At 40.9% G+C, this 15,278-nt stretch overlaps 1 long non-coding RNA gene across 1 annotated transcript; it reads left to right on the top strand.

Moving 5' to 3' along the window:
• The first annotated feature begins 519 nt into the window (after positions 1 to 519).
• Positions 520 to 4,703, top strand: LOC100347298 (large ribosomal subunit protein eL27). Its single transcript, XR_011386787.1, has 2 exons — positions 520 to 526; positions 3,705 to 4,703. It is a non-coding gene; the product is annotated as a large ribosomal subunit protein eL27 (long non-coding RNA).
• The last annotated feature ends 10,575 nt before the right edge of the window (positions 4,704 to 15,278 follow it).

The following is a 15,278-nucleotide window of genomic DNA, read 5'->3' on the forward strand; positions in this document are numbered from 1 at the left end:
ATCGGATATATAGGAATGTTTCCATGCAGTGTCAGCTCTGGGACAATAGTTGATAGACGACAACCTAAGAATGTTTGACAAGCCCATGGGTACTGACCCAGAGGTTGTTACATTTCATGCATCAGAGTTGTTTCAATAGCCCATTGAACTGACAGTGGAAATTGGACTGGGTAAAATATAAGGTATCACAAGGCACATAGACGTGTGGAGACTGTCCTACCCTTATTCCCAAACACACCAATGAGTATGTAGTTGGATTTCATCCGTACCTTGCTCATTTTGGCGGGGAGAACCCGAGAAATGTCAGAACGAGAGATCTTCTTTCTGTGAGGACAGGTCACTTATAACTTTTCACTCTTTATAAATAACAATTCAAACCTGGGCTCAGAGAATGCATTCTTCGGGTTTACTGACCAGAAAAAAACAGACTCTCAACAATCCAGTCTCTGAGAATGGACACTGAACTTTGCTGCAGTGTGTGTGTGTGTGTGTGTGTGTGTGTGTGTGTTTCACAGCGTGATGACTGGTGATAGTTATCTAATTATTGATTGATGGAACACTGGTTTAGAGAAGTTGACTCACACCCAACAGGTTACAGATCTAGAAAGAACAACCAAAATCCTACCATTATTTCTAAAGGCAGAGAACTTGCCTTTAAAAATTAATCAGATTTTATGTGAACATAAATTTCTTGAAAATTTCAATAGATGTATCCTCAGTTGTCTTCATGTGATTTTTAAACTTAAAACTCTCTTTTGGTGAAAGTCTGGTTTTTTTGGCTTCCAAGTAGCAGTTTGATTTACTGTTCCCTTACTGATCAAGTCCCTTGTGAATTTTCTATTTACTTCCCTGGCCAGGGCAGAGAGGGATGTTTGCTCTCCTGGCTGTGCGCTCTGAGCACTGACCTCTGAGTGCCCCTTCTGCTTCTGGTTGTTGGAGATCATCCTCTTCCCACCTGCTTCTGTTTGTACTCCCTGAACCATTGTTTGCATTTAATTTTAAAATGTCTCCTTTCATTATCTTCTCCAGTGTTCCAAATTGTTATTCTGTGTTCATTTACACTTTTCATATTTCCAATTCATCTAAAACATTTTAAAAAGTGCATCCTAGCCTGGGAGAGATGTCAACTGGAAATAATTCCATGAAGGCAAAAAAAAAAAAAAAAAAAAAAAAGAAGGAAAACATTAATATGGACAGAAGTGTCACAGAGATTGAAATACAAGAAATATTGAGCTTAATCAGAAGGTTTAGGCCTTGGAAATTTCCTTAAACAAAAATAAAGGAAGTATGATGAAAGAGGAAAATAACATAGTAATGAGTTTAGGATAGCATGTGAGTTGTTATAGTTGCTGCATATAGATCATTCATCTCAGAAACCCAAAGTTTGGATCAAGTTGTCTGTATATAAATAGGAGATAAGAATTGAAATGAGAGAATTAATAAATATGCACAGCTCAGGAATCATCTGTTTTTTAAATATATATAAGAGGGAATTGGGCCTACAGAGATGTACCTAGTACCACTTACATTGCTTTGACTCTCACATTCATCTCATTTCCTGAGGTTGCTGTTGATGACAGGGGTAATTCGTGTTCATATCAGATTAACCCAGAGCAAAATTGTCTTGTTGGTTTCTGTCTTTCTTGTTTTTCATTGTGTACCTTTCTTTTGTTTGCTCCTATTCATTAAGAGTTCAATATTTTCATATTTTTTCATTTTAACAAAGTTTTGCTTGGCCAATGTCCTTGTTTATTCCTGATGCTATGACAATATATCACATAGTGGGTATTTTATAAATGACATGAATTTATTTCTCACAGTTCTGGAGGCTGGAAGTCCCCTGATGTTGGCATGTTTCACTTCTCCCGTGACCATTCTTTTTAGCTTGAGAACAGAAGTCTTACTATGTCTTCACATGGTCCTTCTTCTGTGCATGCCTATTTGTAGTGTCAGTAACTCTCCCTCTCCTTGTAAGTACATGAGCACTACAGAGTTTACGGAATTTTGGGCAAACCCATATGACCACATTTAACCCTAATTGCCTTCTTAAATGCCTTGTGTCCAAATATAGTCGTTTTGAATGTAGAGCCTTTAACCTATTCATTTGAGGGAACACCACTCAGTCCACAACAATTGGTATTACCATTTCATTGATATCAAATTTTATAAAATGACGTATGAAGCTTCTTATACACACAGCAAATATATGAAGATATTTATTTTATACCATTGGTAGAAATTTGGATTCTATCAACGTTTAAGCCTTCTTGGTCTGGCTGAAAAGCCTACGAGAGCATTTCTGGCATGGAAAGCCAAGACTCTGTGGCAAAAAAATAATTCCTACACCTAGGATCTCTGTGAGACCTCAGTAGAAAGAAAGGATCATCAAAGAAGGAGACACTCTTCTCTGAAGTGAGAAGAGAACATCCACTTTGCTTATGGTCTTGCCCAAATGCCGATGGAGTCTATGGTCACAAAAGGCTTCCATAGCCTTGGCAGCCCATGGCAAGAGCCTCAGATGATCACTGACATCATCAATAAGTTTTAATTGTTAAAGGAACAACAAAAGTCACTGTGCACTTGCTCCCCATGTAGGACCTCTGTCCCTAATATGAGAATCAACTGCAAATTTTCTTCCCAAACTGTACTTTATATGTTGTGTGTGTGCGTGGGTGTAAATTGTTGAAGTTTATGCTTATATATCATAATCTTAGACATAACAAATCAGGGCCAACAGTTAAGACTATGCTTGCAGTTAAGATAATACCAACCTCTCTGATGAGAGTGCCTGAGTTGGAATTCTGTCTCTGCCCCTGATTCTAGCTTCTGCTGATGTGCACCCTGACAGGCAGCAGGTGATGCTTCAAGGGGTTGGTTCCCTACCACCCACATGGGAGACCTGGGTTGAGTTCAGGTCTCTGGACTTTTGCCTGGCCAAGTCTCAGCTATTGTGGGGAGTGAAACAGCAGATGAGAGCTTTGTCTCTAACTCCCCATCTCCTTGCATTTCAAACACATAAAATAAATAAAAATATTAAACCAGAAAATTCATGAAATATTTATTCCATCTCTTTAGGACAATAAAGAGTAGTAGAGAGATTACTAAAATGAAAGCTACAGCTTAATTTTAGTTGTACATTGTCCCACATTTCTTAACATCAGCTTAGTGTGTTGTCATTTCATCTCCTTCTCTCCCAACCACTGCATAACAGTCCCAGTCACACGCCCTTGTTTCCCCTTTATTTGCCCTTTGTTTCAACTATCAGCCCCACGTTCAGCTCTGCACTTCTTTCACTGGCTGGTTTCCTGTATGGAACAATTCTTCCAGGTCTTCATATGGAACTGCAATATTATTTGCTCAAGTGATCTCTGCTTCTGGGAAATTATGTAATGGGGTTCTCATTTACTTCTGAAAAACACTGAAACTTCAGAAAAAAATGAGGAAGTCATTCCTAGATAGTGGACCAGATAGGACAGTGAGAATGAAATAAAAGTGGAAGGAATAAAATAAAAAAAAATAATAAAGTGATTGACTTTCCAACAAGAGAAGGTTCCAGATATTCTGTCCAACCTGAGAATTTAGAGATGGCAATCTAGGCAAGGGCAGGCAGTTAGGATTTATACAGGACAGTGTGACATTGGCACTAAAGGCTTCCTTGGTCACACCTGGCAAAGTTTAAAAGCAAGTGTCGTTTTTCATTGTAGGCCCAAGTAGTTGCTGCGGAAATGATCAGATTCATGAACCAGAAAAAGTGGTGCTGGTCCTGGTTGGAGGCTACTTAGGATGCAAAACCGTCATCATGAAGCTCATTAATGATGGCACATCTGTCTGCCTCTATAGCCATGGTCAGGTGGCTGAGATTGACTGCTACCATGTGAAGTGACAGCTGGCATGTGCAAGAAAAAAATCACCCAGATATCAAGGATCAAGTCTTGTGTGAAAGTATATAACTGCAGTCACCTCATACCTACGAGGTACTCTGTGGATATTCTCTTGGACAAAACTTTGGTCAACAAAGATGTCTGCAGGTAACTTGCTCTTAAATGCAAGACCTGATGAGAGGCCAAGTTCATATTCAAAGAGAGGTACAAGACCAGCAAGAAGAAACCATTATTCCAGAAGCTGCAGTTTTAGATATTTTTTTAGTTCCAGTCATTAAAACTTGAAAACAAAACCAAAAAAGCAAGACATGAAGGATCAATATTTTGTAGAGAAATTAGCTGTATTACAGAGTAAAGCTCAAGAAATTTTTAGAAATACAAAAATATCCTACTCCCAACATTGTAAAACTTAGTGTTATAGCCCAAAAGTAATTACTAAGCAAATGGACAGAAAAAAAGAATTAGGTGAAAAAAATATTGCTTGTATATGCTTATAAATGCTTTTGGAGATTAAACATAGTATATATATTAGATGAAACACATATTCAAACAGTTAATATTATAATTCATATGTTTACAAAGAATGAAGAGAACTTAAATATGTTAGCCAGGGATATGGAAGAAGTAAAAAAATCAATTGGAATTCTAGAGAAAAAAATCATACCTGAGATTTATGAAATTTCAAATCTTGTAAGAGATTGACAGGAAAGTTGGAAAACATATCAATAGAAAAAATCAAAAATGAATCACAAAGAGAAAAGAAACTAAAAATCAATAAAAATTATTAAGGTGAAAAACAGCTTAATGAATCTTAATACTTAAATGGAGTTTTTAAAGGGGGAATGGGGATAGAAAATAATAGATGAAAAATAATGACTGAAAACTTTAAAAATTTGTTGAAAACTCTAAAACCAAGATCTAAGAATCTCCAAATGTTTTTAGCAAAAGAAATTACAATAAAACTTCATAAAACATAAAAAGAAAATATTAGACACACATACAGGGTAAACACAAACATTGACGTATGCTATGTACAGAGAAATAAACAATGGACTTCTTGTCAGAAACAATGTGAATTAGAAGACAATAGAACGATGATTTAAAGAACAGAAAGAAAATATCAATACATAATTTTATACACTAAAAGTACTTTTCAAAACAAAGGAGGTAATAATGACCTTCTCAGACATATAAAAGCTAAAATAATTCATTATTAAAGTCTAACACAGAAACTGTGAATGGAAGCTTTTGCACAAATAAAAAATTATCAGTGATGGGATTTTAAATATAAGAAAGAAAAAGAGCACCAGAAACAGATAAGAAAATAGTGAATAAAATACTTCATTTATATTTTTAAAACCTGTCATTAAAAAATACTTGAGGAGCCAGCGCTATGGTGACCTAGGTTAATCCTCCACCTGTGGTGCCGGCAACACCAGTTCTAATCCTGGCTGCTCCTCTTCCACTCCAGCTCTCTGCAGTAGACTGGGAGGGCAGTGGAGGATGGCCTAAGTGCTTGGGCCCCTGCACGGGAGACCAGGAAGAAGCCCCGGCTGCTGGCTTTGCATTGGCGCAGCTCCAGCCGTTGTGGCCATTTGGAGAGTGAACCAATGGAAGGAAAACCTTTCTCTCTGTCTCTCTCTCTCTTACTGTCTGTAACTCTGTGGGGAGCAACTGAGACTAGACTAAGTTACTGGAATTAAGAGTTATTCTATGCATCTGCTCTCCCACAATATGGCGCTGGGGAGGAGTAAACTTCTACACAGCTGCCTCTCGCCAATTTGACTGAAAAGCTGCAGGAGCTGATCCTGCTCCTGTTTGGAGGAGAGCAGCGTGCTCGGCGTGTGGGCAGCAGAGTTGGGATTGGTGGAAGAGGACTATAAAGGAGGAGATAGACAACATGCACCAGGAACATCTGAAGGAACACCTGAGGAACATCTGAGCAGCCCCCGAGAGAGCCAGCCAGCGGTGTGCCGCTCCTCTGCGGAAGCAAGGAAAGCGGCGGGGGGTGCCGCTCCTCCACGGAGGTGGACGGGTCGGCAGCTAACCCGGGACAGAGTCGTTCCTCTGCGAGTGAGGGCCGGCAGCAAACCCGGGAAGAGCCGGGCAGAAAGAACAGCGCAGGGTCTAGTGTCGTTCCTCCGCGAGAGGGGGAGCGACAAACTCTACCTGTCAAATAAATAAATAAAAATCTTTAAACAAAACTTGAAATTTTACAGCAAAATAATAACACTTCACAGTGAAACTTAAGATATATAGAAATAAAACTACAAATCATGGATGTTAGTGTGGGGAGCAGCCCGGACTGGACTGAGTTACTGGAATTAAGACTTATTCTATGCATCTGCTCTCCCACAATATGGCGCTGGGAGAGAAGTAAACAGCTTCTGCACAGCTGCCTCCAGTTCAGCCAATAAACTGTAGGACTTGCTCCTGATTGGAGAGCAGCGTACTCGGCGTGTGGGCAGCTGAGTTAGGATTGGCGGAGGAGGACTATAAAGGAGGAGAGAGACGGCACGCACCAGGAACATCTAGGGGGAACATCTGAAGGAACACCTGTGCAGCCCCCCAGAGAGCCGGCCAGCGGTGTGCCGCTCCCCTGCGGAAGTGGGGAATGTGGCCAGTGGGAACTGCCCTTCCACGGAGGTGGAAGGGACAGTAGCCAACCCGGGAAGAACCAGCAGCAAACCCGGGGAGGGCTGAGCAGACGAAAGAACAGCGCAGGGTCCTGTGTCGTTCCTCCACGAAGAGGGGGAGCGACATAATGGTGCCGTGACTCGGATTAGGAAACCTAGGACGGATTAGGAAACTTAGGAGGGAAGAAACGGGAAGAAGTGGAAAATATCGGAGAGAGAGACTAGCAAACAGCCTAGGGAAAAGCCGGACGAAAAAGGTGCCGGAAGGAGCTATTGAAAGCCTAGGCATAGACTCAGATACGGACTACGGGGGGAAGCTGGGAGAAATCTCTAAGGTCGAAAGCGAAAGTGAAAGCTAGAACAAACAGACTCGGATGCGGACTGTGGGGAGAGGCCAGGAGAAATGAGGGAGGAGTATTGTTGGAGGAAAGCTTGGGGAAACATACCGGGTAGAAAAAAAAATGTTAGGGAAATTGAAGCCGCGGGGGGCAGGCCGAGGCGGAAACGAAAGCCACTTTGGGATTCTCAAGTTAGCCCGGGAATAGGGGGCAAAAAGTTGAAACCAGAAGCTGAAACGTAAGCCAGATTGGGATCCGTCTGATTAGCCCGGGGAGCAAAGGACGGGAAGCCAAACCGTGGGGCGGAGACGTATGCTGGGTTGAATTCGCCAGGCTAGCCCGGGGAACTTGGATTGAATGTTAGTGGTGGAGACGCAAGCTACGCTGTGTGACTCGCGGAAGTCGCCGCGTGCAGAGAGAGCACGGGGCGTGAATAGATAGGGAACGGGGCTGGTGCGAGGCCGTGGTTCAGACGCGAAAGGGCTAGCGCGGAGACCGCGGAGTGTGCGCCTGAAGCGAAGCCGCACAGATGAGAGGGGCGCGGGCTGAAGCGGCTCAGAGCCGGAAAGCCGCGGAGAAGCAAGCCTCGGGGCGGGCGCCGGGAGGCCGCAGGGATAAGAGAAACAGAAGTTTAGAAGTAAAATGAGAGAAATAGGAATGCTGGAAGATAGAAGTAAAATGGGAGAAATAGGAATGCCCGGAGATAGAGAAATAGAGAAATAGAAAGGCCTCCCCTCAACATGGCAATGAGAAAGCTTGGATTCGGTCTGCCCGATTAGTGAGGCGATGAGCACCTGCGGCGGCTAGCAGCTTATGCGCCGCAGGTCACCAAAGACAGGCACGAATTAACATCAGAAAGGCCTCCCCACAATACTGCAATTAGAAGGCTTGGATTCGGTCTGCCTGATTAAGGCGGTAAGCACCAGCAAGCAGCTCGACCAGAGTATGAGCTGCAGGTCACCGAAGATAGGCACGAACCAACACTAATAAGTCTCCCCCACAATATGGCAATGAGAAGGCTTGGATTCGGTTTGCCTGATTGTTAGGGCTTGTAAGCCCCTGCAGGCAGAGCAGAGCATGCGCTGCGGGGCACCGAACACAGGCACGCATCAGCGCCTAAAAACCTCCTCACAACATGGCGAAGAGAGGACCCGGATTCGGTTTGCCTGATTGATAGGACGTGTAAGAACCTGTGGCAACTCTAGCAAGTAGAGCAGAGTGTGTGCTGCGGGACACCGAAGACAGGCGCGTATCAACGCCAAAAAATAAAAAGAAAGGGGGATCTGTGGGGAGCAGCCCAGACTGGACTGAGTTACTGGAATTAAGACTTATTCTATGCATCTGCTCTCCCACAATATGGCGCTGGGAGAGAAGTAAACAGCTTCTGCACAGCTGCCTCCAGTTCAGCCAATAAACTGTAGGACTTGCTCCTGATTGGAGAGCAGCGTACTCGGCGTGTGGGCAGCTGAGTTAGGATTGGCAGAGGAGGACTATAAAGGAGGAGAGAGACGGCACGCACCAGGAACATCTAGGGGGAACATCTGAAGGAACACCTGTGCAGCCCCCCAGAGAGCCGGCCAGCGGTGTGCCGCTCCCCTGCGGAAGTGGGGAATGTGGCCAGGGGGAACTGCCCTTCCACGGAGGTGGAAGGGACGGTAGCCAACCCGGGAAGAACCAGCAGCAAACCCGGGGAGGGCCGAGCAGACAAAAGAACAGCGCAGGGTCCTGTGTCGTTCCTCCACGAAGAGGGGGAGCGACAGTTAGCAGTGTGGCATTACAGATTAAGGTGCTGTCTGCAATGCCAGCATCCCATATGTGCACCGGTTCCAGTACTGTATGCTCTTCTTCAATAAAGCTCCCTGCTAATGCTCCTGGAAAAGCAGCAGAAGATGGCAATTGTTTGGTCCCCTGCATCCAAGTGGGAGACCCACATGTAGCTACTGCTCCTGGCTCGGTCCGGCCCAGCCCCAGCCATTGTGGCTATCTGGGGAGTAAACCAGTTGTCGAAGATATTTTCTCTCTCTCTCTCTCTCTCTCTCAACTCTGCCATTCAAGTAAATAAAATAAATCTTTAAAGAACACAAATCAGTAGCAGTACAACAGGGAGTGAAGAAATGGAAATGTTGTGTTCCAACATTCTCATACTATAATTAAGTAGAATAAGCATAAGTTCACTTGGAGATATATTGACTGAGATTGAAGAGGTATGTCACAAACTATAAAGCAACAAATGATGGAGACAGCATTAGAAACAGCTTATTAGGGGCTTGCACTGTGATGTAGCCAATAAAGCCAATGCCTGCAGTGCCAGCATCACATGTGGGTGCCGGTTCAAGTACTGGCTGCTCCACTTCTGATCAAGCTCTCTGCTATGACTTGAGGAAGCAGTAGAAATTGGCCTAAGTCCTTGGGCTCCTGCACCTGCATGGAAGACCCAGAAGAATCTCCTGGCTCCTGGCTTTGGATCGGTGCAGCTCTGGCTGTTGCTGCCATCTGGGGAGTGAATCAATGGATGGAAGACCTCTCTCTCTCTCTCTCTCTCTCTCTCTCTCTGTCTCTGCCTCTCTGTAACTCTCTGCCTTTCAAATAAATGAATACATCTTAACGGTTAATTAGTCAGAAAAGAGGGTAACCTAAAAAATTGGTTAAAAGAAGAGAAAAAAGATAATAAGAAAACAATAAAATATATGGGATATGCATGAAAAAAATGGAAAAATTTTATACTGTAGACCAACCACACCAACAATCACACTAAATGAGTACTCAAATTGTATTACTTAAATGATAAGCCTGTCATAATTTCTAAAAAAGCAGGACTCAACTCTGTGTTTTTTATAAGAAAATAACAAATAAGACACAAATAAGTTAAAAGTAAATGTTTGAAAAGGCTATAACAAGCTGATATGAATAAAAAATAAAGGCTGAAATGGTAACATAATAAAAAAGGATAAGACAAGCTAACATTAAAGAAAACAAACCAGAAATAATTAAAATAGTATCAGAAAAAGTGGATTTTGGAGTGAAGCTCATTACCAGAGGTAAAGAAGAAAATCTCATCTAAAAGGGGTGAAGTCATTCAAAAGACAAATCATTATGTTAAATAACTAATAAGAGAATTTCAAAATAATTAAAGAAAAAATATGAACTTGCAATATCAAGGACAAATCAACAATTAAGTTATTTCAACATATTTTTCTTACAATAACAGAAAAATCAGGCAGAAATTGTTAATGATAAAGGGAACCTCAGCAAAATTGCTAATGAACTTGATCTCACTGACATTTATAAAGCATTCCATCCACCCATAGCAAAACACACAAAATTTAATTTATGCAAGCGTGTGGTGAGTAATAGAAGTCTTTTACTGCAACAGACTGGATTTGAACACTGAATAAGCATATAACATTTCTACTTGCATGTGTGGATATGTGTGTTACGTCTTTTTTATTGTGTAGGGGTAATTTACTGAGTCAAGCATGTCATCATAATCCCATAACTATTAAGTGAACAGTCTCTGGAGGCCTCATTGCAGTGAACTGGGTTAAGCTGCTGCCTGTGACTCCAGCATACCATATGAGAGATGCCTTAAGTCCTGGTTTTCCATTTCTGAACCAGCTCCCTACTAATATATCTGGGAAAGAAGTAGAAATGCCTCAAATACTAGGCCCTTGCTACCGATTTGGTGAACCCCTGGATGGAGATCAGGGTTCCTGGCTTCAGCTTTACCAGTCCTGTTTATTGAGGCCATTTGGAGAGTTATTCAGCAGATGGAAGATTATCTCTTTCTCTCTTTCTCTCTCTCTCTTTTTTCTCTCTCTCTCTCTCTCACTCCCTCCCTGTAACTCTGACTTTCAAATAAATAAATATTTCAAATGAATAAATCTTTAAAAAAATTTTACACATGACCACCTTGTCTTAATTTGTTATGTGTGTTCCATGAGTAATACTTTAAAGAAAATAGACAAAATTCTCTATATTTCTGGCTGCTTTCAAATCCTAAAACGTTAAATTTGTACCCATGTTGTTGAGTGAGGTGGACACTATGGGAAACGGTGGCTTGATCAGCATAGCCCTGACTGTTAATGAACAACTTAATACATTATCCCTCTTAGTAGTTTTTTTATCTGTTCTACTTAATATGACTGGTTTAGTTCTGTAATTGATGCACAGTTATTCTTAAGTGTTGAAAATTAACTGAAATGTGATCCCTGTTGAACATGGGAGTGGGAATGGGAGAGGGAAGAGATGTATAATTTGGGACATGCTCAGGCTGACTTGCCCCAAGTGGTGGAGTTAGAAGCATACCAGGGGATTCCAATTCAATCCCATCGAGGTGGCATGTACCAATGCCATCTCACTGTTCCAGGTGATCAGTTTCAGTTCACAGTTGGTCATGGTGGAGGGACTGGGAGTCAAAGGGAGCACATAGACAAGTCTAGTACCTGCTAACGCTAACCAATGGAGTAAATAAAGGGGAGAGTGATCCAACATGGGAAGTGAGATACTCAGCAGACTCATAGAATGGCAGATGTCCTAAATAGCACTCTGGCCTCAGAATCAACCCTAAAGGCATTCGGAGCTGGCTGAAAAGCTCATGAGAGTATTTCAGGCATGGAAAGCCAAGACACTCTGGCAAAAGATCTCTGCGAGTGAGATCCCAGTGGAAAGAACAGGTCTTCAAAGAAGGAGGTACCTTTCTCTGAAGGGAGGAGAGAACCTCCACTTTGACTATGACCTTGTCTAAACAAGATCAGAGTCGGAGAACTCAGAGGGCTTCCATAGCCTTGGAAACTCATGACTGGAGCATAGGGAGATTACTGATGCCATAGACAGGAGTGTCAATTGGTAAAGTCAACAACAGGAGTCACTGTGCACTTACTCCTCGTGTAGGATCTCTATCCTTAATGTGCTGTACATTGAGATTTAATGCTATAACGAGTACTCAAACAATATATTTCACTTTGTGTTTCTATGGGGGTGCAAACTGTTGAAATCCTTACTTAATGCATACTAAACTGATCCTCTGTAAAAAAAAAAAAAAAAAGAAATTATCAATTCCCAACTTGACTCTCACTGGGATTAAACATGACAGTAGGTCTGCTCTGATTTCATCATCATTTAAAAAAAATCATCTATTATTTTTCACTTTATGTTTCTGTGTGGGAGCAAACTGTTGAAATCCATACTTGATGTATACTAAGCTGATCTTCTGTATATTAAGATAATCGAAAATGAATCTTGATGTGAATGGAAGGGGAGAGGGAGTGGGAAAGAGGAAGGTTGTGGGTGGGAAGGACGGTATGGGGGGGAAGCCATTGTAATCCATAAGTCGTACTTTGGAAATTTATATTCATTAAATAAAAGTTTAAAAAAAAAAAAAGAAAAGCCCATGAGAGTATTTCAGGCATGGAAAGCCAAGACACTCTGGCAAAAGATCTCTGCGAGTGAGATCCCAGTGGAAAGAACAGGTCTTCAAAGAAGGAGGTACCTTTCTCTGAAGGGAGGAGAGAACCTCCACTTTGACTATGACCTTGTCTAAACAAGATAAGAATCGGAGAACTCAGAGGGCTTCCATAGCCTTGGAAACTCATGACTGGAGCATAGGGAGATTACTGATGCCATAGACAGGAGTGTCAATTGGTAAAGTCAACAACAGGAGTCACTGTGCACTTACTCCTCATGTAGGATCTCTGTCCTTAACGTGCTGTGTATTGAGATTTAATGCTATAACGAGTACTCAAACAATATATTTCACTTTGTGTTTCTATGGGGGTGCAAACTGTTGAAATCTTTACTTAATGTGTACTAAACTGATCCTCTTTTTAAAAAAAAAAAAAGAAAGAAATTATCAATCCCCAACTTGACTCTCATTGGGATTAAACATGACAATAGGTCTGATCTGATTTCATCATCATTTAAAAAAATCATCTATTATCTTTCACTTTATGTTTCTGTGTGGGAGCAAACTGTTGAAATCCATACTTGATGTATACTAAGCTGATCTTCTGTATATTAAGATAATCGAAAATGAATCTTGATGTGAATGGAAGGGGAGAGGGAGTGGGAAAGGGGAGGGTTGTGGGTGGGAAGGACGGTATGGGGGGGAAGCCATTGTAATCCATAAGTCGTACTTTGGAAATTTATATGCATTAAATAAAAGTTTAAAAAAAAAAAAAAGAAAAGCCCATGAGAGTATTTCAGGCATGGAAAGCCAAGACACTCTGGCAAAAGATCTCTGCGAGTGAGATCCCAGTGGAAAGAACAGGTCTTCAAAGAAGGAGGTACCTTTCTCTGAAGGGAGGAGAGAACCTCCACTTTGACTATGACCTTTTCTAAACAAGATAAGAATCGGAGAACTCAGAGGGCTTCCATAGCCTTGGAAACTCATGACTGGAGCATAGGGAGATTACTGATGCCATAGACAGGAGTGTCAATTGGTAAAGTCAACAACAGGAGTCACTGTGCACTTACTCCTCATGTAGGATCTCTGTCCTTAACGTGCTGTGTATTGAGATTTAATGCTATAACGAGTACTCAAACAATATATTTCACTTTGTGTTTCTATGGGGGTGCAAACTGTTGAAATCTTTACTTAATGTGTACTAAACTGATCCTCTTTTAAAAAAAAAAAAAAGAAAGAAATTATCAATCCCCAACTTGACTCTCATTGGGATTAAACATGACAATAGGTCTGATCTGATTTCATCATCATTTAAAAAAATCATCTATTATCTTTCACTTTATGTTTCTGTGTGGGAGCAAACTGTTGAAATCCATACTTGATGTATACTAAGCTGATCTTCTGTATATTAAGATAATCGAAAATGAATCTTGATGTGAATGGAAGGGGAGAGGGAGTGGGAAAGGGGAGGGTTGTGGGTGGGAAGGACGGTATGGGGGGGAAGCCATTGTAATCCATAAGTCGTACTTTGGAAATTTATATTCATTAAAAAAAAGTTAAAAAAAAAATGGAAAAAAAAATTTAAAAAAATGATGTCTCACAGTAATATTCTCTGGGTGTTTTGCATACATCTAAAAATACAATGATAAGTAGCTAACATAACTGAGTGGATGAGTTTAACCTATTTTTTTTTTTTTGACAGACAGAGTGGACGGTGAGAGAGAGAGAGAGACAGAGAGAAAGGTCTTCCTTTGCCATTGGTTCACCCTCCAATGAGACATCAAGAAGATTAAATATTTCTAAAGACATAAAAAATTTGATAATTTGATCAAATATTCAATAGCCTTGGATAAATATTTCAAGCATTTTAACACAATATTACACAATCATAATCACATAAAAGTACTTGAAATTAGCATATATAATTATTTTGGTATAAAAGTACATAGAAAGTAAATTCAGATACAATGTTGTATTTAAAAAAGGAGAATATAATGCCAAAACAATAAGATGAAATTAAAACTTCATTTAGAGGTGATTATGGATCTTAAATGATTTAAGTGTTTAAAAAACACTATAAAATATTTTTTAATTTTAAGAAAACTGAACCCAAAATGAACAAATGCAGCAGCAGAGGTAATTTATTGAAGTGCTAAAAAGGGAGAAGACTATAGGAGACACCTGTCCAAGGGTACCAACTTTTATTTATGCAGTTCTGGGTATCTCACCTACTTCAGGATGACTACAATTAGTAATACTATGTTGCATGTTTGAAATTTGCTAAGAAAGCAGATCTTACATACTTTTAACACACATAAACAAAATGGCAACTATGGCGCCAGCATTGTGGCACCAATTTGAGATCCAGCTGCTCTACTTCCCATCTGTCTCCCTGCTGATATCCCTAGGAAAGCAGTGGAAGATGGCCCAAGTGCTTGAGCCCTTGAACTCATGTGGGAGACCCGGAAAAAGCTCCTGATTACTGGTTTTGACCCTGCGGAAAAGGGAAGAAAAATATTAGTTAACATAGGAAATACTAAATAGCATTCTAACACCAATGGGTCAGTTTATTAGCTCTAGAGTATAAAAGAAAGAGGATTGAAAAGTGCATGGGTAATGGTAGCAGCATTGTAAAGGTCATGCTATAGAAGAACAAAGATGCCCCTTAGAGAAATAGAGGTGGGTACACGAGAGAACCAGCATCAGAAAAGAGATTGTATCAATGAGTTCATCACAGGATTCTAAAAAAACAGTGATCATGAAGATGAATTAGGGGATTTTTGAGAAATGGCTACGTCCTGGACCAGGAAAGAAAACAATTAAGTTCTGTTGAAATGTCTTATGTCAAAAAGAAAGTAGAACTCAAACACTAAGAGAGGAACAAGCTACAGTAGAAGGAAGTCAAACCTACAGAGACACCCATAGATTAAATGTGTCACATTTAATGACATTTATATGTTAATACGCATTCTTGCAATCAGTTCCTGAAGACTGAATAAATAAAAATTCATTAGTCCTTTGA

Source organism: Oryctolagus cuniculus, chromosome 2 (genome assembly GCF_964237555.1).
Source record: "Oryctolagus cuniculus chromosome 2, mOryCun1.1, whole genome shotgun sequence".
Classification (NCBI taxonomy): Eukaryota; Metazoa; Chordata; class Mammalia; order Lagomorpha; family Leporidae; genus Oryctolagus; species Oryctolagus cuniculus.